The 27,130-nt window shown below is 48.3% G+C and overlaps 1 pseudogene; it reads right to left on the bottom strand.

The window, feature by feature from the left end:
* Positions 1-25,903, bottom strand: part of LOC137373408 (zinc finger protein 721-like) — an 80,573-nt pseudogene extending 54,670 nt beyond the window's left edge.
* Between the last annotated feature and the right edge of the window lie 1,227 nt (positions 25,904-27,130).

Below are 27,130 nucleotides of genomic sequence, written 5' to 3'. Positions count from 1 at the left end.
GTTGGGCCGATTAGGGACCGTAAAGGGGATTTACATATGGAGCCAGAGGGCATAGCTGAGGTATTAAATGACTACTTCGCATCTGTCTTTAGCAAGGAAGAAAATACAAGCCAGGCAATGGTCAAACAGGAGGTAATTCAGACACTACAAGGGTTTAAAATTGATAAGGAGAACATATTAGATAAGCTGTCTGTACTTAAAGTGAATAAGACACCAGGACTAGATGAGATGCATTCATGGATACTGAGGGTGGAAATCACAGAGGCACTGACCATAATTTTTCAGTCTTCTTTGGACTCGGGAGTGGTGCCAGAGGACTGGAGAATTACAAATGTCATACTCTTGTTCAAAAAAGGGTGTAAAGATAAGCCCAGCAACTACAAGCAAGTCACTTTAACTTCGTTGGTGGAAAAACTTCTAGGGAAAAAATAATTTGTGACAAAATCAATAGTCACACGGACAAAAGTGGGTTAATTAAGGAAAGCCAGCATAGATTTCTTAAGGGAAAATCACGTTTAACTAACTTACTGGAGTTTTTGAGGTGGTACAGAGAGGGTTGATGAGGGCAATGCTGTTGATGTGGTGTACATGGACTTTCAAAAGGCCTTTAATACAGTGCCACACAACAGACTTGTGAGCAAGGTTATAGCTCATGGAATAAAAGGGATAGTAGCAACATGGATACAGAATTGGCTGAGTGACATGAAACAAAGAGTCGTGGTTAATAGATGTTTTTCTGTCCGGAGGAAGGTTTGTAGTGGAGTTCCCCACGGGTCAGTGTTGGGACCCTTGCTTTTCCTAATGTACATTAATGACCTAGGCCTTGGTGTACAGGACACAATTTCAAAGTTTGCAGATGATACGAAACTTGGAAGCATTGTGAACTGTGAGGAGGATAGTGTAGAACTACAAAAGGATATCGACAAATTAGTGCAATAGGCGGATTAGGGGCAGATGAAGTTCAATGCAGAGAAACATGAGGTGATTCATTTTGGTTGGAAGACCATGGAGAGACAATATAAAAAAAAAAGAGTACAATTCTAAAGGGAGTGCAGGAGCAGAGAGACCTGGCTGTATATATGCATGTCATTGAAGGTGACAGGAGGGGTTGGGGTTGAGAGAGCAGTAAATAAAGCATACAGTATCCCAGGTTTTATGAACAGGGGCATACAGTACAAGAGCAAGAAAGTTATGTTGAATTTGCATAAGACACCAGTTCAGCCTCAGCTGGAGTATTGCGTCCAGTTCTGGGCGCCGCACTAAAAAAGACGTGAGGGCATTGGAGAGAGTAGAGAAAAGGTTTGCAAGAATAGTTCCAGGATGAGGAACTTCAGTTATGAAGATAGATTGGAGAAGTTAGAACTGTTTTCCTTGGAGAAGGCAGAGATGTGATTTGATAGAGGTATTCAAAATTATGAGGGGTCTGGGAGAAACTGTTCCCACTCGTGAAAAGATCGAGAACGAGACAGCACAGATTTAAAGTTATGGGCAAGAGAATCAAAAGTTACATGAGGAAAAACTTTTTAACCTAGCAAGTAGCTAAGGTCTGGAATGCACTGCCTGAGAATGTGGTGGTGGCAGGTTCAATTGAAGCATTCAAAATGGAATTAGACTGTTATGAAAAGAATGTGTAGGGTTACAGGGAGAAGGCTGGGGAATGGCACGAGGTGAATTGCTCTTTCGGAGGCCAGGGCAGACACGATGGGCCACATGTCCTCTTCCAGCTCTACAGCAATTCTGAGAAACCTGAAATAAAAGGAGAAAATGCTAGAAATACTCAGCAGGTCAGACAGCATCTGTGGTGAGAGAAACAGAGTTAACATTTCAGAGTGGGAGGAGGAGGAAGAATGAGGAGAGGCAATATAGTCCAACACTCACAGTAACTTACAATCCACCGACATTACCAGGATAGGGAAACAGAGTTCAGAAACACTCAGCAACACAACTCCAGTAAAACATTCCAGGAGGAAAAGGGGGAGCAGTGTGTGTACCTGCCCTGATATCCCCCTCCCCAGGTCTGTCAGTCAAACCCCCCCCACTCCTCCCAGTCCACAGCTCAGCCTAGCAGCTTCCTGCACCTTGAGCCAGCCCTGCCCAGGTGTGGCCCAGTCCAAGGGGAGTCTTTGTGGAACCAGGGAGTGGAGACCTCCTGCCCTGTGCTGTGTCCCAAATGGTTCCTCCCTCCCCCAGGCTCCTTTATAGTTTTGTCCTTTGATGTTAGTTTATTAATCCTTATTTCCTCCACTGTTGGGGCCCCTACACAGGTGTAGGATGGTGCCGGTGGGAGGAGGGGATGCAAGGTGGAGGGTTAGAGGGAGGGGGTGGGGGGGGGGGTGCAGGGGAAGGGGGTGCGGGGTGAAGATGGTGCGAGGGGGGGGCGGGCTGGGACGGGGTTGTGAGGGGGTGAGCTGAGAGGGTGGAGCAGGGAAGGGGACGGGGGTGGGGGGGGGTGGAAGGGGGGTAAAGGGGGGGGGGGAGGGGGGTGGAATCTGGTGCAGGTAATAAGCCATTTCCTCAGCCTGCCTGCCTTGTGGGCGTCTCGGGAGAGACCAAGGCTAAGGGAGTAAACCCTAACAGAAAATCCGGAGCGGAACCCCGTAGGCGGTCATGTGTCACCTTTGGCATGTTTCCGGCAGTTCCTGCAGCCATACTGGTGCCAAACGTCGTGTCCTGCACTCCTTTGGACCCCACCAGAAAGGCCGAGAGGGGGGTTTTGACGACTGGGCAACTCTCAACCTCCATAAATTTGCCCAGGCATGCGCCATGGAGAGGTCACTCCATAGTTGCCTCACAGCGACTGAAACAACACGGAAGGCAGCAGTTACGGGTTATAAGTCCAGATAAATTGGCGTAGAAACTGGGCGCCACGGGTTGCCTTTGTCGGTGGGAGAGGTCATTGCACCTCACTGGACAGCTACCGCCCGCCTCAAACCGGGCAGCCCCCGGTCAATAAGGTTCTGTCCCGCCACAGTCTGCCTGCTTCAATGGGTGCTTGGAGCTCAGGGTCATTGCCCGAAAGGTGGACTGATACACCGCACCAAACAACATGAAAAAAGGAAAGAAGGTACCAGCCCTTCGCTTTGCAAGCTGGAACGTCAGAACTATGTGTCCTGGCCTGTCGGAAGACCTTACACAAATCAACGATTCTCGGAAGACCGCCATCATTAACAACGAGCTCAGTAGACTCAATGTGGACATTGCAGCACTTCAGGAGACTCGCCTCCCCGCGAGTGGCTCTCTAGCAGAGCAAGACTACACCTTCTTCTGGCAGGGCAGGGATCCTGAAGAACCAAGACAGCATGGAGTGGGCTTCGCCATCAGAAACTCCTTGCTCAGCATGATAGAGCCTCCCTCAAATGGCTCGGAACGCATACTGTCCATCCGACTGCTCACCACCTCTGGTCCAGTACACCTACTCAGCATCTATGCTCCAACACTCTGTTCCGCACCTGAAGCTAAAGACCAGTTCTATGAACAACTCCATAACATCATTAGCAGCATCCCCAACACCGAACACCTATTCCTGCTGGGGGACTTTAATGCCAGGGTTGGGGCCGACCATGACTCATGGCCCTCCTGCCTTGGGCGCTATGGCGTTGGAAGGATGAATGAGAACGGGCAGAGACTGCTTGAGTTGTGTACCTATCATAACCTCTGCATCACCAACTCGTTCTTTCACACTAAACCCTGTCACCAGGTTTCATGGAGGCACCCAAGATCACGTCGTTGGCACCAGCTAGACCTCATTGTCACAAGGCGAGCCGCCTTAAACAGTGTTCAAATCACACGCAGCTTCCACAGTGCGGACTGCGACACCGACCACTCCCTGGTGTGCAGCAAGGTTAGACTCAGACCAAAGAAGTTGCATCATTCCAAGCAGAAGGGCCACCCGCGCATCAACACGAGCAGAATTTCTCACCCACAGCTGTTACAAAAATTTCTAAATTCACTTGTAACAGCCCTTCAAAACACTCCCACAGGGGATGCTGAGACCAAGTGGGCCCACATCAGAGACGCCATCTATGAGTCAGCTTTGACCACCTACGGCAAAAGTGCGAAGAGAAATGCAGACTGGTTTCAATCTCATAATGAAGAGCTGGAACCTGTCATAGCCGCTAAGCGCATTGCACTTTTGAACTACAAGAAAGCCCCCAGCGATTTAACATCCGCAGCACTTAAAGCAGCCAGAAGTACTGCACAAAGAACAGCTAGGCGTTGCGCAAACGACTACTGGCAACACCTATGCAGTCATATTCAGCTGGCCTCAGACACCGGAAACATCAGAGGAATGTATGATGGCATGAAGAGAGCTCTTGGGCCAACCATCAAGAAGATCACCCCCCTCAAATCTAAATCGGGGGACATAATCACTGACCAACGCAAACAGATGGACCGCTGGGTTGAGCACTACCTAGAACTGTACTCCAGGGAGAATGCTGTCACTGAGACTGCCCTCAATGCAGCCCAGCCTCTACCAGTCATGGATGAGCTGGACATACAGCCAACCAAATCGGAACTCAGTGATGCCATTGATTCCCTAGCCAGCGGAAAAGCCCCTGGGAAGGACAGCATTACCCCTGAAATAATCAAGAGTGCCAAGCCTGCTATACTCTCAGCACTACATGAACTGCTATGCCTGTGCTGGGACGAGGGAGCAGTACCCCAGGACATGCGCGATGCCAACATCATCACCCTCTATAAAAACAAAGGTGACCGCGGTGACTGCAACAACTACCGTGGAATCTCCCTGCTCAGCATAGTGGGGAAAGTCTTTGCTCGAGTCGCTCTGAACAGGCTCCAGAAGCTGGCCGAGCGCGTCTACCCTGAGGCACAGTGTGGCTTTCGTGCAGAGAGATCGACTATTGACATGCTGTTCTCCCTTCGTCAGATACAGGAGAAATGCCGTGAACAACAGATGCCCCTCTACATTGCTTTCATTGATCTCACCAAAGCCTTTGACCTCGTCAGCAGACGTGGTCTCTTCAGACTACTAGAAAAGATCGGATGTCCACCAAAGCTACTAAGTATCATCACCTCATTCCATGACAATATGAAAGGCACAATTCAACATGGTGGCTCCTCATCAGAGCCCTTTCCTATCCTGAGTGGTGTGAAACAGGGCTGTGTTCTCGCACCCACACTTTTTGGGATTTTCTTCTCCCTGCTGCTTTCACATGCGTTCAAATCCTCTGAAGAAGGAATTTTCCTCCACACAAGATCAGGGGGCAGGTTGTTCAACCTTGCCCGTCTAAGAGCGAAGTCCAAAGTACGGAAAGTCCTCATCAGAGAACTCCTCTTTGCTGACGATGCTGCTTTAACATCTCACACTGAAGAATGCCTGCAGAGTCTCATCGACAGGTTTGCGTCTGCCTGCAATGAATTTGGCCTAACCATCAGCCTCAAGAAAACGAACATTATGGGGCAGGATGTCAGAAATGCTCCATCCATCAATATTGGCGACCACGCTCTGGAAGTGGTTCAAGAGTTCACCTACCTAGGCTCAACTATCACCAGTAACCTGTCTCTAGATGCAGAAATCAACAAGCGCATGGGTAAGGCTTCCACTGCTATGTTCAGACTGGCCAAGAGAGTGTGGGAAAATGGCGCACTGACACGGAACACAAAAGTCCGAGTGTATCAGGCCTGTGTCCTCAGTACCTTGCTCTACGGCAGCGAGGCCTGGACAACGTATGCCAGCCAAGAGCGACGTCTCAATTCATTCCATCTTCGCTGCCTTCGGAGAATACTTGGCATCAGGTGGCAGGACTATATCTCCAACACAGAAGTCCTTGAAGCGGCCAACATCCCCAGCTTATACACACTACTGAGTCAGCGGCGCTTGAGATGGCTTGGCCATGTGAGCCGCATGGAAGATGGCAGGATCCCCAAAGACACATTGTACAGCGAGCTCGCCACTGGTATCAGACCCACCGGCCGTCCATGTCTCCGTTATAAAGACGTCTGCAAACGCGACATGAAATCGTGTGACATTGATCACAAGTCGTGGGAGTCAGTTGCCAGCATTCGCCAGAGCTGGCGGGCAGCCATAAAGACAGGGCTAAATTGTGGCGAGTCGAAGAGACTTAGTAGTTGGCAGGAAAAAAGACAGAGGCGCAAGGGGAGAGCCAACTGTGCAACAGCCCCAACAAACAAATTTCTCTGCAGCACCTGTGGAAGAGCCTGTCACTCCAGAATTGGCCTTTATAGCCACTCCAGGCGCTGCTTCACAAACCACTGACCACCTCCAGGCGCGTATCCATTGTCTCTCGAGATAAGGAGGCCCAAAAGATTTCCTCCAGAAGAACTGGAAAGCTAGCAGTCGTTAACCGAGCCTATCACCGGGAGAAGCCCGGCAGCTCTCGCCCCGCTCGGTGCAAACGCGGGGCCGGGAGCTTCTTATTGGGGTATTGAGGCCTACACTGGGTGTTTCTGAAGCCTCCCCGCCGGCTCCATTGCTCCCTCCACTACTTACCAGCTCGCACTGCGCATGCTCCAAACTCTAGCAAACTGCGCCTGTGCACTCGGTATCGAAGCTCCCGCCAACGACTTCTGACTTCAGAACTCACAATGTCAGGGTGATTGACGGAAGCTCTGGACCAATAGCCGCTTCTCTAAATCAGTCCCGCCCCTCACTCGCTGCGATTGGTTAGACACAAGCCCGCGATGGCCCCTCTCTTCCTATTGGTCCAGAACAGCTATCAATCAACCGAACAAGCAGTGTGAGCTGAGGCAGAGAGCGCGGTGGGTTAATAAAGCTCTGGGATCACAGGCAGCGGACATACCGAGTGTGGAGCCAGGAGACAATCTCAACAGCGGGATTACAACAATGAGGCGAGACTGTCCCAAAACCCAGGAGAGGCAGGGAGCGTCTCTAAATGGAGAGCATTCGGACTGCTCAGCGAGCATCTGTAAATAGAGAAGAAATGGGGGCTGGAAAGGAAGCATCTCTACATGAAAGATAAATGGACTGGTCAGGGAGCATCTTGAACTAGAAAAGGAATTTGGGTAGGTCAGGGAGCGTCTGTAAATGGAGGACAACTGGGGATTTGTTAGCAAGGGTCTATAAATAAAAGAAAAATGCCAACTGGTCAGGGAGTGTCTGTAAATGAAGGAGTTTTTTTTTTAAAAAAGCTTTGAATTTCTGATGAAAGGTCATCCACAGATGGTGCCAGACTTGCTAAATATTTCCAGCACTTTGTTTTTATTCTTGAATTTCTCTAGTGTTTTTCATGACCAAGGGACATTCCAAAGTGCTTAAGAGCCAATAAAGTAGTTTTCAAGTCAGATCATTGTAATTTCAGAATTGCAGCAGTCAATTTGCGCACAGCAAGCTCCCACAAACAGCACTGTGATAATGACCAAATAATCTCCATGATGTTCAATGTGATGCTAAATAAATATTAGGCAGGACACCAGGAATATCAGCTCCCTCGACTACACTTCTTCACTCCCTGCCTCCTGTAAGGACTCCATTCCATTCTCCCAGTTTCTCCCTCTCAGACGCATCTGCTCTGATGATGCAACCTTCCACAACGGCACTTCTGTTATGTCTGCCTTTTTCCTCAATCAAGGATTACCCTCCCCACCCCCCACTGTGGGTGAATGGGCCCTCAATTTATTTTTAAGTTTTATTTTTATTTTAGCTAGTTTCATCATTAATTTTTTTACCACATGCTTGCGCTTTTGGCCAGGGCTGTTCATTATTCTGTCATTTAACACCCTCTCTGCACTAACGCTTTGTCTTTCCGCACACCATTAACACAACCTTTGCTCCATAACCTTCTGGTCGGTTATTCTCTGTGACCCTGTCCTATCAATACCTTCCCTTTTGTTATCTTTTGCCCCACCCCCCCATTATTTGCTTCAAACCGATTACATTTCTAACCTTTGCCAGTTCTCATGAAAGGTCACAGAGCTGAAACATTAACTCTGCTTCTCTCTTCACAGCTGCTGCCAGACCTACTGAGTATTTCCAGCATTTTTTGTTTTTACCCCAGGAATATCCCTCTGCACCTCTTTGAAATAATGCCATGGGATATTTTACATCCACCTGAGAGGGCAGACCAGGCCTCAGTTTAACGTCCCATCTGACAGTGCAGCACTCCCTCAGTCCTGCACTGGAGTGCCTGCCTGGATTTTTGTGTTCAAGGCCTTGAGTGAGTCTTGAACCCAAATCCTTCCGACTCATGAGCGAGACAACGGAGTCCTGACTGACAAATGGGAACTGGTCAGGTTGCATCAGTAGAGAAAGGAGAAATGGGACTGGTTAGAGAGCATCTGTAAATGAAGGAGAAATGGAGTCAGGTCAGGGAACATCTGTAAATGGGGAGACAGACACAGATAGAGAGACTGAGACCGACAGTGAGAGACAGATAAGGGGAATTTAAAACAGGAAGTTGATATATTTTTGTTGGTAAGGTTAAGTGACGTGGAACCAAACTGGGTAAATGGAACTGAATACAGATCAATCATGATGGGTTTGAATGGCAGATCAGGCTCGAGGGGCTGAATGCCCTCCTCCCACTCGAGTGTTCCTTTTACAGGATCACCGAGCCTGAGGCTCCTCTCACAATCCAGGATCATCTATTCCTGACAGTCATGGAGCAAGGGAATTCAGGGTGATCTAGACAGGACAACAACCTCCCTTCATAGACACATGATCCAGACTGGGAGGTGATGGTGTGTCCAGTTACACACAGGCGGTGAGAACCAAAGAGGGGCAAGAGGCTGGAACGGCTAACATGGCTGGTGCTGTGAAGGAGATCAGCAACCCACCCCCCACCGAGCGCCCCCCAGCGAGGAAGATCTGTCTAAGGAAAACGACAAGAAAGGAGAGGGAGCTGCAGCAAGCTGCCAAACACCAACCCTGTGCTCGGAGTCTCCTCCTCCTCAGCAGACAGAATCAATGGAGGAGGAGACAGCAGAGGGACAACTGGGTGAGTGACAAGTGGTCAAGAGGAAAACCATGAAGGAGGCCCAGAAAAGGGAACAGGCCACCACCCGAACCAGTGGCAAGAGGAGGCCAATGTCTGAAATGGGACCACAGTGGCTGCTCCGCATTGGATGAGGAAGGGCAGGAAAACGACACCAGCAAAATAAGCGGCAGAACACAAAGGAGCTGAAAGAGAAGGTCCCCTAGGACCGAAACACTGGAAGCAGAGAAAGGCCCAGTGCACCCCAACCCCAAAGCACAGAGCACAGCGAGAAACCCAGTGCACCCCAGCTCTGGTAAACAGGAGGAACAGAAGGGAAAGACACCACCAGCAGCGGACAGTACAAACCTCACTACATGAGCGCTCCCCATCCCTGATCTCACTCCGGTGGAACAAACCCCCTGTGAGTGACCAGGCCAGTGTTGAGACCAACAACTGTGCACCAGTTTGTGAACACTATGGGTTTGCAGGAACATAACCAAGGACTGGGACTGGTAATGACACCTGGTGTGGTAAGCAACATACAGTTTTAATGGGTTTAAAGATTGCTTCCCTTAATGTGCAGAATGTTAAATCCACTATGTGATGTGTTGCGACTTTGGGGAAACTTGCCAAAGTTGAAGCTGACCTGTTGTTTCTGCAGGAGTGTGGAATACCGCACGTACAAGCAGTGGTTGTGATGGTGGGCCCACGGGCCATCGATCTGGTCGGGGGAAATGATTCCCGTTCCTCTTGCCTGGATATTTGCTGCACAGAGGCAACTTCACCATCTCCAAAGTTAAGGAGGTGGTGGGCGATCACCTCCTCGTAACAGACTTAATGTACAGAAATGCTCTGCTCTGGTTAATCAACGTGTACATACACCCCGGTTCAATACAGTGAGTGGCTGACCGTCTTCCAGCAGCTCCCACTGCTGCTGGCGATGTCCAGGCCGGTCATTCTAGACAGTAACTCCCACTGCATCATTTGATGCGGCTGGACGATCTGGCAGGACTGACAGTCAAATGGATACCACATCCAGACTCTTGCTGGAAACAGTAAAATATTCCAAGGTGCCCCAACCTCCCGGCTGCTAACTCCGCCTCAGCAGCCCAGGGTGGTCCCCGTGGCGGGGAGCGGGGTGCACGGCCGTGACAAAGGAAGACACAGAAAGAATAAACAGAGGCCCGTCACCTGGATACTGTGGCATTCCCTGAGCCTGAGCTCAGCCCAAGGCCTGATCCCTGGGAATCCAATTGCCCCAGAGCTGGGCTCAGGCCCAGGGTAACTAAGCAAAAGGAGGGTGTGGAGGCCTCTGTGTCCTGGTGAGGAAAAAGAGAAGACACCCCTCCAGAGTTAACACAGGGTCCTGAGGTGCAGGGCCCATCTGTGGGAGGGGAGCTATCTTTTGGTTCAGGTCCCCAGGTTCCCCCTGCCACTACCACCATCAAGGCTGTAAAGCCGAGGCAGGAGCTCTCTGCCCCTCAGGATGGAAGGGAGGGAGGGAACTCTGTACATGTGGCCCCTTCTGAGGGAGCAAGTGTAGCCCTGCTTATGGTGGGGAAGCCTGGGGACACTCCTGAAGGAGACTCCCATTCTGCCACTGGGTGGGGTGGCTTGAGTGGGGGAAAGGGCAAGGCCCCTCCCAGTCAAAATCCACTCCTGACCAGGATGTACCTGACCCAGTTATGGTTGAAAATGCTGCCCCGTCTGCTGGGCCTGTGGGCACTGGAGGGGCAGTAGATGGCCTCCTTTCTCCATCTCCAGTCTCTGCTCCAGCTGGATTTCCGGAGTCAGGAACTTCCATCTCCCCTGCTCACTGCTCCCACTCATTGTCCTGAGGAGTGAGGTGGAGGGGGCGGGGGGGGGGGGGTTCCGGAACTGCTGGCGTCCATAGGCTCCAGTTCCACAGAAGAGCCAGAGTGGATTCCACAGTCATCGATCCTGGGGGTGGGATCGTGACAGAGGCGGGACCAGCTGGCGCAGCCGGGACGTCCGCCCTAGTGTTTGGTGGGCGTGTCGGCCGCTGGCAGTGACTACTCGGTGAAGGACATGGAGGACGACCTTGAATCCATCGCCAGTGAGGCAGTGGACTCCCTCGGGCTTCCCACCGAGTCTCATTCTCACCGTGGAGCTCCGGGACTTCCTCGCGGCATGCAGGGGTTGCCGCAATAAAGTTCAGCTGTTCCTTGGCCGGTTGTCGAGTCTGACACATCATTCAGTCCACCCGTGTCGCTCTCAAGAAGTCAGTTTAAATGTTCCTCAATGGGTGGCTGGGGGAGTGGAAGGCGAGATGTGCTTTTACTCCCTTCTCACAGTGAGGTGTTGGTGATGGGATCAAAGTACTTTTGACATGAAGATAATCATAGCCAGCCTCAACATCAATGGCAGCAGGGAGTCTTTCCGCAGATTTCACAATCTCTCAGTCCTCAGGGAAGGGGGATATGCGGTCAGCTTTCTGCAGGAAACCCACACCATTCCAGGAGATAAAGCCACCTGGCTCCTGAAGCGGCAATGTGGGGTCTACATGAGTCACCTCACCCCTATTTCTAGTGGGGTGGCTATCTTGTTGGCCCAGACTTTTCGGCCGGAGATCTTGGGGGTCAAGGAGCTTGTGCCAGGCCACTTGCTCCACCTCACCGTTTGCCTGGGTAGCGTGTTACTCCACTTTGTGGACGAGTATGCGCTCAGGCCCAGGGCATTACAAGTGCGCCTCTTTCAAGAAGTGTCCACTCTCGAGTTCTATCTATAGCAGCGACTGCATCATCCTCTCAAGGGGAATTTTATCTGCATCCTCTGTGAGGGATCGCTCCAGTCCCCAGCGCAGCCAAATGTTGGTGGAGACATTAAGGAAACTAATCAGCTCCCTCAATTTGGTGGACGTCTGGCGGAATCTCCATCCCGACTCCAGCGCCTTCACGTGGAGGTCTGGAGGAGGATGGTCCTGAATCGACTGCCTCGACATTTCACAGACATAAGTCTCCTGCGTCTCGGCAGCCTCCATGCAGCCGGTGCCGTGCTCCGACCACCACCTGGTGTGAACGAAGTTCACTCCGCTCCATACGAGGGCGGGGTCCACATACTGGCACTTTAACAACCGGCTACTGGAAGACGAGTGATTCCAGGACTCATTCCGGCGATTCTGGGCCGACTGGAGATGGAAGCAGGGAAGCTTCCAGTCCTTGAGACTATGGTGGGATGTGGGCAAGACTCCCATCTGTGTCTTGGCAGGAGTATGCGAAAGGAGCGACCAAAAGGCAGGAAGCCGAGACTGGGCACCTGGAGAAGGAGGTGCTTGACTTGGAGTCCTGCCTCGGTCATGCCGTTGCAGAATCGGCCCTGTGGCAGGCATACAAAGAGAAGGGCGTGCTGAGGGACCTGCAGCTCATAGGGTCCTGAGGCACATAAGTGAGGTAGTGGATCCAGATCCTGGAGGATTTGGACCATGCCTCACCCTTCTACTCGCTGGAAAAAGTGCAGGGGGTCCGTAAGCAGTTCACCGAGCTGCTGGCCGACGACGGATCCTCCGTCTCGCATCCGGAGGGAATGGGCCTTTTGGTCTGTAACTATTGCAGCACGTTGTTCTCTTCGGACTCGTCCAGCGAGGATGCGCACAGAGCTTTGTGGGAGGACCTGCCGAAGGTTAGCCTGGAGGATGCCAAAGGATTGGAGGCTCCGCTCAAGTTGGGGGAGCTGACCGATGCCCTCCACCAGCTCTCAAGGGGAAAATCCCAGGGGCTGGACGGGCTGACCGTCAAGTTCCTCGTGATTGGAGGGATGCTACTCTCGTGGTGCAGGGCAGTCATCGTCCTGCTGCCAATGAGGGGTGATCTCTGCTTTAGAGCTGGTATCCGGTCTCCCTCCTCAGCAGGGATTAGAAGATCTTTTCCCGGACAATGTCTACCCACCTGGGCTCCGTGTTGCCCTACATGATCCACTCCGACCAGTCCTACACGGTCCCGGGCCAGTCCATCCAGGACAACATCCACCTGGTCTGGGACCTGATCCATCTTTCCCAGAGGACTGGTCTCTCCCTCGATCAGGAGAAGGTGGTCGACAGGGTGGATCACGAATATCTTTTCAAGACATTTTGTGGCCTGGATCAAACTTTTATAGGCCACCTCAGAGTGGCTGGTCAGTTGATGGCACCCCTTTGCTTTGAGGGAGGAGTGCGTCAGGGATGCCCCATTTCCTGCCAATTGTTGCCATCTGCGTGGAGCCATTCCTGTGTCTGCTTCACAGATGGTTGACAGGTTTGGCTTTGCGTGGGCCGGCCATGCGGGTCACCCTCTTGGCTTACGCCGATGACATGCTGCTCACCATCACAGATCCCGTTGACTTGCGGAGGATGCGCAACTGCCAGCAGGCCTTTTCTGCCGCGCCCTCCGCGAAGATCAATTGGGAGAAATGTTCTGGAGGCCTGGTGGGTCACTGGCGGGTGGACTCCCTACAAGAGGAGAGAACGCCTTTTGTGTTGAGCACTACACACCGCAATATAGAAAAGATGTGATTGCACTACAGCGGGTACAAAGGAGACTTACAAAGACGTTGCCTGGACTGGAGAATTTAAGTTATTAGGAAAGATTGGATAGATGAGGGCTGGAGCAGAAGATTCTGACTGGAGAGCGAATTGAAGTGTATAAAATTGAGAGATCTAAATAGAGTGAATAGGAAGGCCCTATTCCCCTTGGTTGAGGGGTCTATAAATGGGGGACACAGATTTAGGGTAAGAGGTAGGAGGTTGAGAGGGAATTCGAGGGGAAATGTTTTCACCCAGCGTGAGGGGATCTGGAACTTACTGCCTGGGAGGGTGGTAGAGACAGAAACCCTCATAACATTTAAAAAGTACTTGGACATGCACTTGAAGTGCCCGAACCTACGAGGCTATGGACCAAGAGCTGGAAAGTGGGGTTATGCTGGATGGCTCCTTGTTAACCAGCATGGACACAATGGGCTGAATGGCCCCCTTCCGTGCTGTAAATTTCTATGATTCTAAGTTGAGGAGCTTCCCCTTCAGGTAACTATACAGGGACTGTAACATCTCACACTGAATATATACATGTCCCATGGACTCCTTGAGGCTGCAAACATCACATGCAGCCTGGGAGTGGGTGAAGCTGCTGAAAACCCTGTTGTCCAGGAAGCTCCATCTCCCGGGCACGAGGAACTGGTTGTGAAGAGACCCTGAAGCCCCGCCCACTCTGTCCTCACCAAGACAGCAGCGCATGCGCCCTGACCAAGGTGGCAGCCAGTGCCCCTGCTCCCCCGGGCCTGTCACTACGGGGTAAACACAGGGCCTGTGGGCTCTTATTAGAGGCCTCAGGCCGCTCCCAGGTGTTTATGAAGCTTCCCAGCCCACCCATGACTCCAATTCCTCCCCTGTGCCCACTACCTCCTCCCACCTCCGTCTGTCATAACCACCCGCACTGCACTCAGAGCACAATCTGATCCCGCACAGGCACACTGAGCTCCTGTAGACATTGATAGGGGACCTCTGGCCCACGGGGACTCCTGGGTAATTAATCCGCCATTGAATGGTTCAATTGTTGAATGAATGATTATTTTCGTGTCATCCCATGGAGATTGTCTCTTCACTCCAAATTAACAAAATTATTAAATAAATTATACAAGTGCCTGGGCCATTAACTATGACGTGAGGTACAATGGGACTTCTGTTCTTTACCCACATTTGGACTGAGGAATTAGAGGGATGATTTCACAATTTGCAGATGACACCAAATTGGGTGGTAGAACTAATAATGTGGAGGACTGCACTGAAATCCAGGAAGACAGAAACAGGCTGTCAGACTGGACAGATAAATGGGAAATGAAATTCAACATAGTGAAATGTGAGCTGGTTCATTTTGGGAGGAGGAATAAGGAGGCCAGTTATTGGTTAGAATGTAAGAAATTAAATGGAGCAGAGGAGCAAAGAGATCTGGGAACAGAGTCACATAAATCACTAAAAGGAGCAACACAAGTCGATAAGAGAGCAAAGAAAGAGCTGATGTTCTTTTCTAGAGGAATACAATGCAACAGCAGGAAGGGAATGTTAAATTTATAGAGAACCTCACTGAGAAGGACTGTGAGCAGTTCTGGTCTCCGTATTAAAAAAGGATATTGAAGCATTGAAGAAAGTGCAGAATAGATTTACAAAGATGTCACCAGAGAGGATGTTACTATCCAGCAAGATTGAGCAGACTGGGGCTCCTTTCTCTGGAAAAGAGAAGACTAGGAGATCTGATAGAGGTCTTTAAAATTATCAGTGAGTCAGAACAAGGAGGCAGCAATATAAGACAGACATTAACAGGTCAAATAGAGAACTTTAGAGGAATTTCTCTATTCAGTGGTGAGAATGTGGAACTCACTGCCATGTGGAGTGGTTGAAGCTGATAGCAATGATGAGTCTCCCCTTAAACACAATACATTTATGAGGGAGCAAGAATACAGGGAAATGGGAGCAGGGTGGGAGGAGGTAATTACATTGGGAAAAGGCTCACGAGGATTATAAACGCCAGCACAGACTAGTGGGGCCGAACAGCCCGTTTCTGGGCTGTACCTCTGTGTATGTAGAACAGGGGTGGATTAATGTTTAAGCCTATAGGGCCCAGGGGTGGATTAACACTCGGGTTTACAGTGCCCCGAGGTGGGGTCGTGCTCCGGTTTACATCACAACATGATTGATTTTCGCATTCAGTTTGAGGGTGGGAAGAGTGGATCTAAGACTGGTGTTTTAAACTTAAATAAGGGTTTGAAGACAGAGCTGGCTGAAGTAAACTGAGAAATTAGGTTAAGGGATAAGTCAGTAGAGATGCAGTGGCAGACATTGAAGGAGATTTTTCTTAACACTCAGAAAAGATACATTGTAGTGAGAAAGAAACATAGAAAATAGGAGCAGGAGTAGGCCATTCGGCCCTTCTAGCCTGCTCCGCCATCCATTATGATGGCTGATCATCCAACTCAGTAACCTGTTCCCGCTTTCCCCCATACCCTTTGATCCCTTTAAACCCAAGAGCTATATCTAACTCCTTCTTGAAAACATACAATGTTTTGGCCTCAACTGCTTTCTGTAGTTGTGAATTCCACAGGCTCACCACTCTCTGGGTGAAGAAATTTCTCCTCATCTCAGTCCTGAAAGGTTTACCCCGTATCCTTAGACTATGACCCCCGGTTCTGGATTCCCCCACCATCGGGAACATCCTTCCTGCATTTACCCTGTCAAGTCCTGTTAGAATTTTATCGGTTTTTATGAGATCTCCCTTCACTCTTCTGAACTCCAGGGAATATAATCCTAACCGACTCAATTTCTCCTCACAAGTCAGTCCCGCCATCCCAGGAATCAGTCTGGTAAACCTTTGTTACACTCCCTCGATAGCAAGAACATCCTTCCTCAGATAAGTAGACCAAAACTGCACACAATATACCAGGTGTGGCCTCACCAAGGCCCTGTATAATTGCAGCAAGACATCCCTGCTCCTGTACTCGAATCCTCTCGCTATGAAGGCCAACATACCATTTGCCTTTTTTTTACTGCCTGTTGCACCTGCATGCTTACCTTCAGCTGTATGAGAACACCCAGGTCTCGCTGCATATTTCCCTCTCAGTTTAAAGCCATTCAGATAATAATCTGCCTTCCTGTTTTTGCTACCAAAGTGGATAACCTCACATTTATCCACATTATACTGCATCTGCCATGCATTAGCCCACTCACTCAACTTGTCCAAATCACCCTGAAGCCTCTCTGCATCCTCCTCACAACTCACCCTCCCACCCAGTTTTGTGTCATCTGAAAATTTGGAGATATTACATTTAGCTCCCTCATCTAAATCATTAATATATATTGTGAATAGCTGGAGTCCTAGCACCGATCCCTGCGGTACCCCACTAGTCACTGCCTGCCATTCGGAAAAAGACCCATTTATCCCTACTCTTTGTTTCCTGTCCGCCAACCAATTTTCTACCCCTCGCAATACACTTCCTCCAATTCCATGCACTTTAATTTTACATGCTAATCTCTTATGTGGGACTTTGTCAAAAGCCTTCTGAAAGTCCAAAAAGAACACATCCACTGGCTCCCCCTCATCAACTCTACTAGTTACATCCTCGAAGAATTCTTGTAGATTTGTCAAGCATAATTTCCCTTTCGTAAATCCGTGCTGACTCTGCCCGATTCTACCACTGTTCTCCAAGTGCTCTGCTATAAAATCTTTGATAATGGACTCTAGAACGTTCTCCAAGAATTTTCCCCTAGAAAGAGTCTAAGGGAAGGACATGTCGTCCATGGCTAACTAAGGAAGTTAAAGATAGTGTCAAATTAAAAGAAAAAGTGGACAATTCAGGGAAGAGTAGTGGCAAGTAAGAAGATTGGACAGAATATTTTAAAAAACAGCAACGAATGACAAAGAATAATGAGAGAGAGAAATTAGATGATGAGAGAAAGCTAGCTAGATATATAAAAATGGATAGTAAGAGTTCCACAGGCATTTAAAAAAAGGAAAAGAGTAACTTAAGTGAGTGTTAATCCTCTAGAGAGCGAGAATGGGGCGTTAATAATGAAAAATAAGGAAATGGCAGAGGAATTGAACAGATTTTTCACATCTGTCTTCACTGTAGAGGATAAAAATAACATCCCCGATATAATTGTGAATCAAGAGTTGAAAGGGAGGCAGGAATTTAAAAAATTACCAGAGAAAGGGTACTGAGAAAATGATTAGAAGTAAAAGCTGAGAAGTCCCCAGGTCCTGATGGACTCGTCCTAGGGTCTGAAAAGTGGCTGCTGAGATCGTGGATGCATTGGTTTTAATTTCCCAAAATTCCTTAGATTCTGGAAAGGTCCCCTCAAATTGGAAAATAGCAAATGCAACTGCCATTCAAGAAACGGAGGAAGACAGAAAGCAGGAAACTACAGGCCAGTTAGCTTAATATCTGCCAGAGGGAAAATGCTGGAATCTATTATGAAGGAGGATATAGCAGGTCATTTAGAAAATCTCAATGTAATCAGGCAGAGTCAACATGGTTTTGTGAAAGGGAAATGGTGTTTAATAATTTATTAGAATTCTTTGAGGAAGTAACAAGCAATGTGGATAAAGGGGAAGCTGAGGATGTGGTGTACTTGGATTTCCAGAAGGCATTTGACAAGGTGGTACATCAAAGATTACTGAACAAAATAAGGGCCCATGGTATAGGGGGCAACATATTAGCTAAGCAATCCTCTATCCAAGCTAACAGGAAACAGACAGAAGGCATAAATGGGTAATTTTCAGGCTGGCAAACTGTAACTAGTGGAGTACCACAGGGATCAGTGCTGGGCCTCAAATATTTACAATCTATATAAATGACTTGGATGAAGGGACAGAATATATGGTTGCTCCATTTGCTGATGACAAAGATTGTCAGGGCCCATAGCCTTTGCAGTATCCAGTGCCTTCAGTTGTTTCTTGATATCACGTGGAGTGAATCGAATTGGCTGAAGTCTGGCATCTGTGATGCTGGGGACTTCAGGAGGAGGCCGAGACGGATCATCCACATGGCACTTGTACCTAACAGTCTTCGGCCAATCTGAATCACTGCGTGTGATATCAAGAAATGACTGAAAGCACTGGAAACTACAAAGGCTATGGGCCCTGGCAACATTCCGGCAATAGTACTGAAGACCTGTGCTCCAGAACTTGCTGCTCCCCTAGCCAAGCTGTTCCAGTACAACACTGGCATCTACCCGGCAATAAGGAAAATTGCCCAGGTATGTCCTGTACACAAAAAGCAGGACAAGTCCAACCCTGCCAATTACAGCCCCATCAGTCTCCTCTCAATCAGTAAAGTGATGGAAGGTGTCATTGATAGTTCCTTCAAGCTGCACTTGCTTGGCAATAATCTGCTCACTGACACTCAGTTTGGGTTCTGCCAGGGCCACACAGCTCCTGACCTCATTACAGCCTTGGTTCAAACATGGACAAAAGAGCTGAACTCGAGGGGTGGTGAGAGTGACTGCCCTTGACATCAAAGCAGCAATTGACCGAGTATGCCATCAAAGAGTCCTTGCAAAACTTGGGACAATGGGAATGAGCGTAAAAGCTCCCTGTTGGAGTCGTACCTAACACAAAGGAAGATGGTTGTGGGTTGTTGGAGGTCAAGCATCTCAGCTCCTGAACATCACTGCAGGAGTTCCTCAGGGTAGTGTCCTAGGCCCAACCATCCTCAGCTGCTTCATTAATGACCTTCCTTCAATCATAAGGTCAGAAGTGGGGATGTTCGCTGATGATTGCACAATGTTCAGCACCATTCGCGACTCCTCAGATACTGAAGCAGTCCATGTAGAAATGCAACAAGACCTGGACAATATCCTTGGGCTGAGAAGTGGCTATTAACATTCGTGCCACACAAGCTCCAGGCAATGACCATCTCCAACAAGAGAGAATGTAACCATCTCCCCTTGACATTCAACAGCATTACCATCGCTGAATCCCCCACTATCAACATCCTGGGGCTTACCATTGACCAGAAACTGAACTGGAGTAGCCATATAAATACCGTGGCTAGGAATCCTGCAGTGAGTAACTCACCTGACTCCCCAAAGCCTGTCCACCATCTACAAGGCAGAAGTCAGGAGTGTGATGGAATACTCTCCACTTGCCTGGATGGGTGCAGCTCCAACAACACTCAAGAAGCACGACACAATCTAGGACAAAAGCAGCCCACTTGATTGGCACCCAATCCACCGATACACAGTGGCAGCAGTGTCTACCATCTACATTAAAAGTAAAATACTGCAGATGCTGGAAATCTGAAATAAAACCAAAAAGTGCTAGAATTTCAGAGCATGACCGGCCTCCCTTTTTAAGTTTTACTTTGTTTTTTTTTAAATTTTAGTTTTTTTTACATTATTACACTTTTTTTTTTGAACCATGGGCCTGCCCACTGCTTTTTCATGTTTTTGCTTTTGGCTAGGACTTTCATTATTCTGTCATTTAACATCCTCTGCACTAACGCTTTGTCTTTCACCACACCGTTAACACATTCTTTGTCTTTGCCATATGATCTCCTTGTCAGTTATTCTGTCGTCTTCTGTCCTATCAACACCTTCCCATTTGTTCTCTTTTGCCCCACCCCCACTTTATTTGCTTTCAACCGATTACATTTCTAACCTTCACCAGTCCTGATGAAAGGTCACTGACATGAAACGTTAACTTTACTTCTCTCTCTCCACAGGTAGTGCCAGATCTGTGGAGTATTTCCAGCACTTTTTGGTTTTATGTACCATCTACAAGATGCACTGCAGCGATGGACCAAGGCTCGTTAGACAGCACCTTCCAAACCTGTGACCTCTATCATCTAGAAGGTGAAGGGCAGCAGATGCGTAGGAACATCACCACCTGCAAGTTCCCCTCCAAGCCATACACCATCCTAACTTGGAACTGTATCGCTGTTCCTTCACTGTCGCTGGGTCAAAATCCTGGAACTCCCTTCCTAACAGCACTGTGAGTGTACCTACCCCACATGGACTGCAGCAGTTCAAGAAGGCAGCTCACCACCACCTTCTTAAGGGCAATAAATGCTGGCCTAGCCAGCGACACCCACATCGTAGGAATGAATAATAATAAAAGCTGAATGTCTTCCTTTTGTGTTCTAATGACTGTGACTCATTTGTGTAATTTAACCCTTGGGAGTGCAGTTATCATTTGGGTAAATCTACGCTGCACTCCCTCCAAGGCTAATATATCCTTCCCAAAGTGTGGTGTTCAGAACTGAACACAATACTCCAGGGCTTTTTGTACCTCAGTGCTTTTCCCAGTCATGCTGATACCTGAAATCTTTTCTCAGACGGAACCGACAAACCTTTTTTCCTTCCAAATTCAAAGCCCGATGATATTCATGTCTTGATGAATTGTATCTGTCAGACCTTAATGTGATGCTTGGTTTGAGTTTTCCGTCTGCAAATCCTCCCCTTCTAATATCCTCTAAAAAGGAATTCACTGTCAGTCCAGGATAGAAATTCACAACATTCTCCTCCTGCTCCAGGAAGGCCGCGCATGCGCCTTGTTGCATATCGCACCCTCCAAAGATGGTATCCTGGGAAGGTATTAATAACATGCACAATCTGCCCTGGGTGTGTTTGTTGGGACAGTGTAGAGGGAGCTTTACCGTGCATCTAACCCATGCGGTACCTTCAAGAAGACCCACCCTCACCTTCTCAATGGGCACTGGACAACATATGCTGGGCTGGCTAGTGACACCCATATCCCAAGAATGAAGTTAAAAAATCTGTACTTGTAAAACAAATTAAAAGCTTCTACACAAGGTCAGAAGTGGGGATGTTCGCTGATGATTGCCCAATGTTCATTACCATTTGCAACTCCTCAGATACTGAAGCAATCCGTGCCCGACTGCAGCAAGACCTGGACAACCTTCAGGCTTGGGCTGATAAGTGGCAAGTAACATTCGCGCCATACATATGCCAGGAAATGACCATCTCAAACAAGAGAGAACATAACCATCTCCCCTTGACGTTCAGTGGTATTACGATCAGTCAATCCCTCACTATCAACATGCTGAGAGTCACCATTGACCAGAAACAGAACTGGAGTAGCCACATAAATGCTGTGGCTACAGGAACAGGTCAAAGGCTAGGAATCCTGCAGCGAGTAACTCACCTCCTGACTCCCCAAAGCCTGTCCAACATTTACAAGGCATGTTAGGAATGTGATGGAATATTCTCCACTTGCCTGGATGGGTGCAGCTCCAACAACACTCAAGACGCTCGACACCATCCAGGACAAAGCAGGCCACTTGATTGGCACACCATCCAGCATCTTAAACATACACTCCCTCCACCCCGATGCACAGTGGCACAGTTCCACCTAGACGAACAAGGGCAGCAGATGCAAGGGAACACCACCACCTGCAAGTTCCCCTCCAAGCCACAGGAACTCCCTTCCTAACAGCACTGTGGATGTACCTACACCAGAAGGACTGTAGCGGTTCAAGAAGGCATCTCACCACCAACTTCTCAAGGGCAATGAGGTATGGGCAATAAACAGTGGCCTAGCCAGCGAGGTGCACATCCCATAAACAAATACATCATTTCACATGTGGTCTCACCAAAGCCCCGTACAATTGTGGTAATACTTCTTTAATCTTGTACTCTAATCAGCTTGCCATTTGTCTTCCTAATTGCTTGCTGCCTTGACATGCTAACTTTATGCTCTTTGTACGAGTACTCCCAAATCTCCCTGAGCATCAACATTTTCAAGATTCACGCCGTTAAACAAATACTCCGCTTTTCTATTCTTATGACCAATGTGAATAATCTCACACTTCCCCACATGATACTCCATCTACCAGCTTGTTGCCCACTCACTTAACCTGTCTTTATCTCTTTGCAGCCTCTTTGTGTCCTCCCCACAGCTTGCATTCCCACCTAGCTTTGTAATGTTAGTAAACTTACATACATTACTTACTGTCTCTTCATCTAAGTCATTAATATAGATTGTATACAGGGTTCAGGGCTGGATTAATTCTCAGGTTTACAGGGCCCAGGGGGGTGGTTAATGAAAGGTCTGGCTCTATGTTTTGGACAATGTCCACTAATACTAGATCATAAATTGAGGGGAGACAGTGGAGTAGTAGTAATGTTACTGAACTAGTAATCTAGAGGCCCAGGTTAATGTCCTGGGGACAAGTTCAAATCCCACCACGCTTTAAATTCAACTAATTAACAAAAGTCCTGGAATTGAAAGTTAGTCTCAGTGCTGCTGGTGCCATGAAACTATTATCGATTGCAGTAAAAACCCATCTGGTTCACCAATGTCCTTTAGGGAAGGAGATCTGCTGTCATTACCTGGTCCGGCCTACATGTGACTTCAGACCCACACTCTTAACTGCCCTCTGAAATGGCCTAGTAACCCATTCAGTTGTCAAGGGCAATTCGGGATGGGCAACAAATGCTGGTCTTGCCAGTGACACCCAGACTCCATGAAAGAATTAAAAAAAAGTCCCCAAAGATACAGTAGAGAGAAACTATTTCCAATCAGTTGCAATTAATATCGGGAATACTTTCATCAAATCACCCCTTAACCTTCTAAATTCCAGGGAATGCATCCGTCATAGTGAGGTGATACATTCTGGCAGAAGGGATGGGGAATGGTAATTATATACTTAGTGGCAGTTCTAAAGAGTGTGCAGGGACAGAGGAACCTGGGGATCCACGTGCACAGATTATTGAAGTTGGTAGGACATATTTAGGAAAGTAGTTGCCAAAGCATTTGGGATCTTGGGCTTCATAGAGCTTTTGAGTGTAAATGCAGGGAAGTGATGCTGAATATTTATAAAGCTCTGGTTAGGTCACAACTAGGGTACTGCATCCAGTTCTGGTCATCACATTTTAGGAAGGATATTAAAAGTCCTAGAGAAGGTGCAGGTTGTAGAGACTGGGGTTGTTCTCCTTGGAGCAAAGGAGATTGAGGGGAGATCTGATAGAGGTGTTCAAAATTATGACAGTTTTAGATAAGGTAGACAAAGAAAAGCTGTTCCCATCAGCTGATTGGATAAGGATTGGGGACAAGATTAAAGTTTTGGGAAAGAGATACAAGAAAAATGTGAAGAAGTTTTTTTTTCATGAAGCCTGCAGTAATGACCTGGAACTTGCAGCCTAAGAGGGTGTAGAAGCAGAGACGATCAATGATTTCAGAAGGAAATTGGACGGGCACTTGAGGGAAATAAACCTGCAGGACAACAGGGATAGAGCGGGGGAATGAGACTGACTGGATTACTCTACAGAGAGCTGGCATGGAATCAAAAAGCTGAATGCCGTCCTCTGTGCTGTAATGAGAATGACTCATTTGTGTAATCTCTCCTCATAATTTAATCCTTGGGAGTCCAGGTAGCATTCAGGCAAATCTACACTGCATTCCCTCCAAGGCCAATATATCCTTCCTAAGGCATGGTTCCCAGAACTGAATACAGTACTCCAGGTCTAACCAGGGCTGTGTGTGCGCGCCAGTGCTTTTGCAGTCACACTGATACCTGAAATCTTTTCCCACAGACAAAGCATTTCCTTCCACTTTCAAAGGTCGATGATATTCAGGTCCTGATGAATTGAGTAACTCCGTCAGATCTTGATGTGATGTTTGGTTTAAATTTGTTGCATGTAAATCCTCCCCTTCTAAAGACCTGTAAAAGGAGTTGACAATGCCGTCACTGTCAGTCCAGGACGGAAATTCAGAAGAGAATCATCACCACTAGGAATGACATTTTAGTTTGATTTAGCCAAGTTTTGTTTATAGCTTTTGAGATAGCATTTTACCGGTGTCTTTAAATTACTGATACAACAAAAATGACCTACACAGGTCAAGGACTGATTTCCACACCCAACACTCACCCCGATACAAACCACCTCTTAAACGGTCAGTTTGTATTTCTCAACTCACAGCACCTGCAATAAATCAAAGCAAATACCGTGGATGCTGGAAATCTGAAATAAAAAGGAGAAAATATTGGAAATACTCAGCAGGTCAGGCAGCATCTGTGGAGAGAGAAACAGAGTTAATGTTTCAGGAGCACCGAGCTGCCAAAGCCTGCAGCCTGGAACTCAGAGTGGGAGATGGAGAAAGAATGAAGAGGCAATATAGTCCAACACTCAAAGCAACCTACAATCCACCGACATCACCAGGATAGGGAGACAAGAGTTTAGAAATACTCAGCAACACGACTCCAGTAAAACATTCCAGGAGGAAAAGGGGGAGCAGTGTGTGTACCTGCCCTGATATCCCCCTCCCCAGGCCTGTCAGTCAAACCCCCACTCCTCCCAGTCCACAGCTCAGCCTAGCAGCTTCCTGCACCTCGAGCCAGCCCTGCCCAGGTGTGGCCCAGTCCAAGGGGAGTCTTTGTGGAACCAGGGAGTGGGGGAGGGGGAACCTCCTGCCCTGTGCTGTGTCCCAAATGGTTCCTCCCTCCCCTCTATAACGGAGGTAAGTTTCCTTTATAGTTTTGCTCTTTGATGTCACAGTTTACTAATCTTTATCTCCTCCAGAATGCTGGAAATCTGGCGGCCATTAACGCGGGTCTATCACCAAAAGAAGCCGCGCAGCTGCCGCCCCGCTCGGTGTAAACGCGGGACCGGAAGCTCCTTCTTGGGGGTGTTGAGACCAACTGCACATGCGACTCTGACTACGCATGCTCCAAATAATGTGCCAAACTGCGGCTGCGCAGTCGGTGCTCGATTTTCCTGCCAGCGACCTTTGACCCGACAGCTCACCATGTCCAGCTCACTGTAACATCAAAGGAGAAAACTTTAAAGGAGCTCAGTTATAAAGGAGCCTGGGAGAGGAGAGGAACCATTTGGGACACAGCACAGGGCAGGAGGTTCCCCCCTCGCTGGTTCCACAAAGACTCCCCTTGGACTGGGCCACACCTGGGCAGAGCTGGCTCAAGGTGCAGGAAGCTGCTAGGCTGAGCTGTGGACTGGGACGAGTGGGGGGTTTGACTGACAGGCCTGGGGAGGGGGATATCAGGGCAGGTACACACACTGCTCCCCCTTTTCCTCCTGGCATGTTTTACTGGAGTCGTGTTGCTGAGTGTTTCTAAACTCTCTCCCTATCCTGGTGGGTACCATCAGCTTTAAGGAGATGTTTCCCTTTGGAGATGGGATTGCTCGTTGACTTTGAGCAGGGGGATATTGGACAGGAAGCACACAGCACGGACATTACACCGCAACTGGGATATGTGAGTGTTACAGTGAGACTTTCAGGCACTTTATGAAACACACACACAGCAGAAGCACATTAATCTGATAGGAGATCACTTACAGACGAGCAGCCAGCGGTGTGGATCCTCCTGAGGGTCCGATCTCTTTACAACCAGTATTTACAGGAGCTGGGACATAGAAAAGAGTCTCAGTAAAATCAGGGACAGATTTGTTCACACAAACCAACCTCCCAAAATCACTGAGTTATTTCTCATTCGGTTACAGACATTCTAACTGCCCGGGTAATTGACAGGAGCTCCAAACAATAGGAAGAGCAGGGGCGGGGCTGAGGACTCAGCAGCAGTTAGTCCTCCAACCAATCGGAGTGAATGAGGGGCGAGGCTTGAGACACCAAGTGGACAGGGCTGAGCCCAGATATTCCTCATTGGCTAAAACTCTGCATCATTTTGAAAGCTAGTTTCTTTCAAACTCCAGGAGCAAACTGGTCCTTTCTCTTGTGACAGGACAGGTTGAGAGCACAGTTAATAAAGCAGATAGCATCCCAAGATTTATTAATAGAGGCATAGAGTACAATAGCAAGGACGTTATGTTAAACTTGAATAAAAGACTAGTTCGGCCTCAGCTGGAGTATTGTGTCCAGTTCTATAGGAAGGATGTGAAGGTATTAGAGAGAATGCAGAAAATATTCAAGAGAATATTTCCAGCGATGAGGAACTTCAGTTGCATAGATAGAGTGAAGAGGTTGGGACTGTTTTCCTTTGAGAAGAGAAGGTTGAAAGAAGATTTAATAGAGGTATTCAAAATCATGAAGGTCTGGACAGAGTAGATAGATGAAAAACTGTTCCCACTCGTGAAAGGATCAAAAATGAGAGAGCACAGATTTAAGGTGATTAGCAAAAGAAGCAATGGGGACACGAGGAAAACCTTTTTCACACGTGTTGTCAGGATCTGGAATGCACTGTGTGAGAATGTGGTGGATGTAGGTTCAATCGAATCATTCAAGAGGGAATTGGATTGTTTTCTGAAAAGGCAGAATGTGCAGGGTTACGGGGAGAAGGTGGGGGAGTGGCACTAGGTAAACTGCTCCTTCAGAGAGCCAGTGCAGACATGACAGTGGCCTCATTCTATACTGTAACAATTCTGTGATTCTGTGGATAACAATCACTAGAGAAAGGGTACTCGGAAAACTACTGGGAGTAAAGGCCTTGGACCTTGTGGCCCCCATCCTAGGGCCTTAAAAGGAGTGGTTGCAGAGATAGTGAATGCATTGGTTGTAATTTTCCAAAATTCCCTAAATTCTGGAAAGGCCCCAGCAGATTGGAAAACCACAAATGTAACACCCTTATTCAAGAAAGGAGGGTGAGAGAAAACAGGAAACTATAGGCCAGTTAGCCTTACATCTGTCATTGGGAAAATGCTGGAGAACATTATTAAGGAAGTAATAGCAGGACATTTAGAAAATCATAATAAAACCATTTTACATTTGCTTGGCTATGAAAGGGAAATCATGTTTGACAAA

The sequence above is a fragment of the Heterodontus francisci genome, chromosome 9, assembly GCF_036365525.1.
Source record: "Heterodontus francisci isolate sHetFra1 chromosome 9, sHetFra1.hap1, whole genome shotgun sequence".
Classification (NCBI taxonomy): domain Eukaryota; kingdom Metazoa; phylum Chordata; class Chondrichthyes; order Heterodontiformes; family Heterodontidae; genus Heterodontus; species Heterodontus francisci.
Note: the sequence above shows the minus strand (reverse complement) of the source record. Positions and strands in the feature narration are given on the sequence as shown.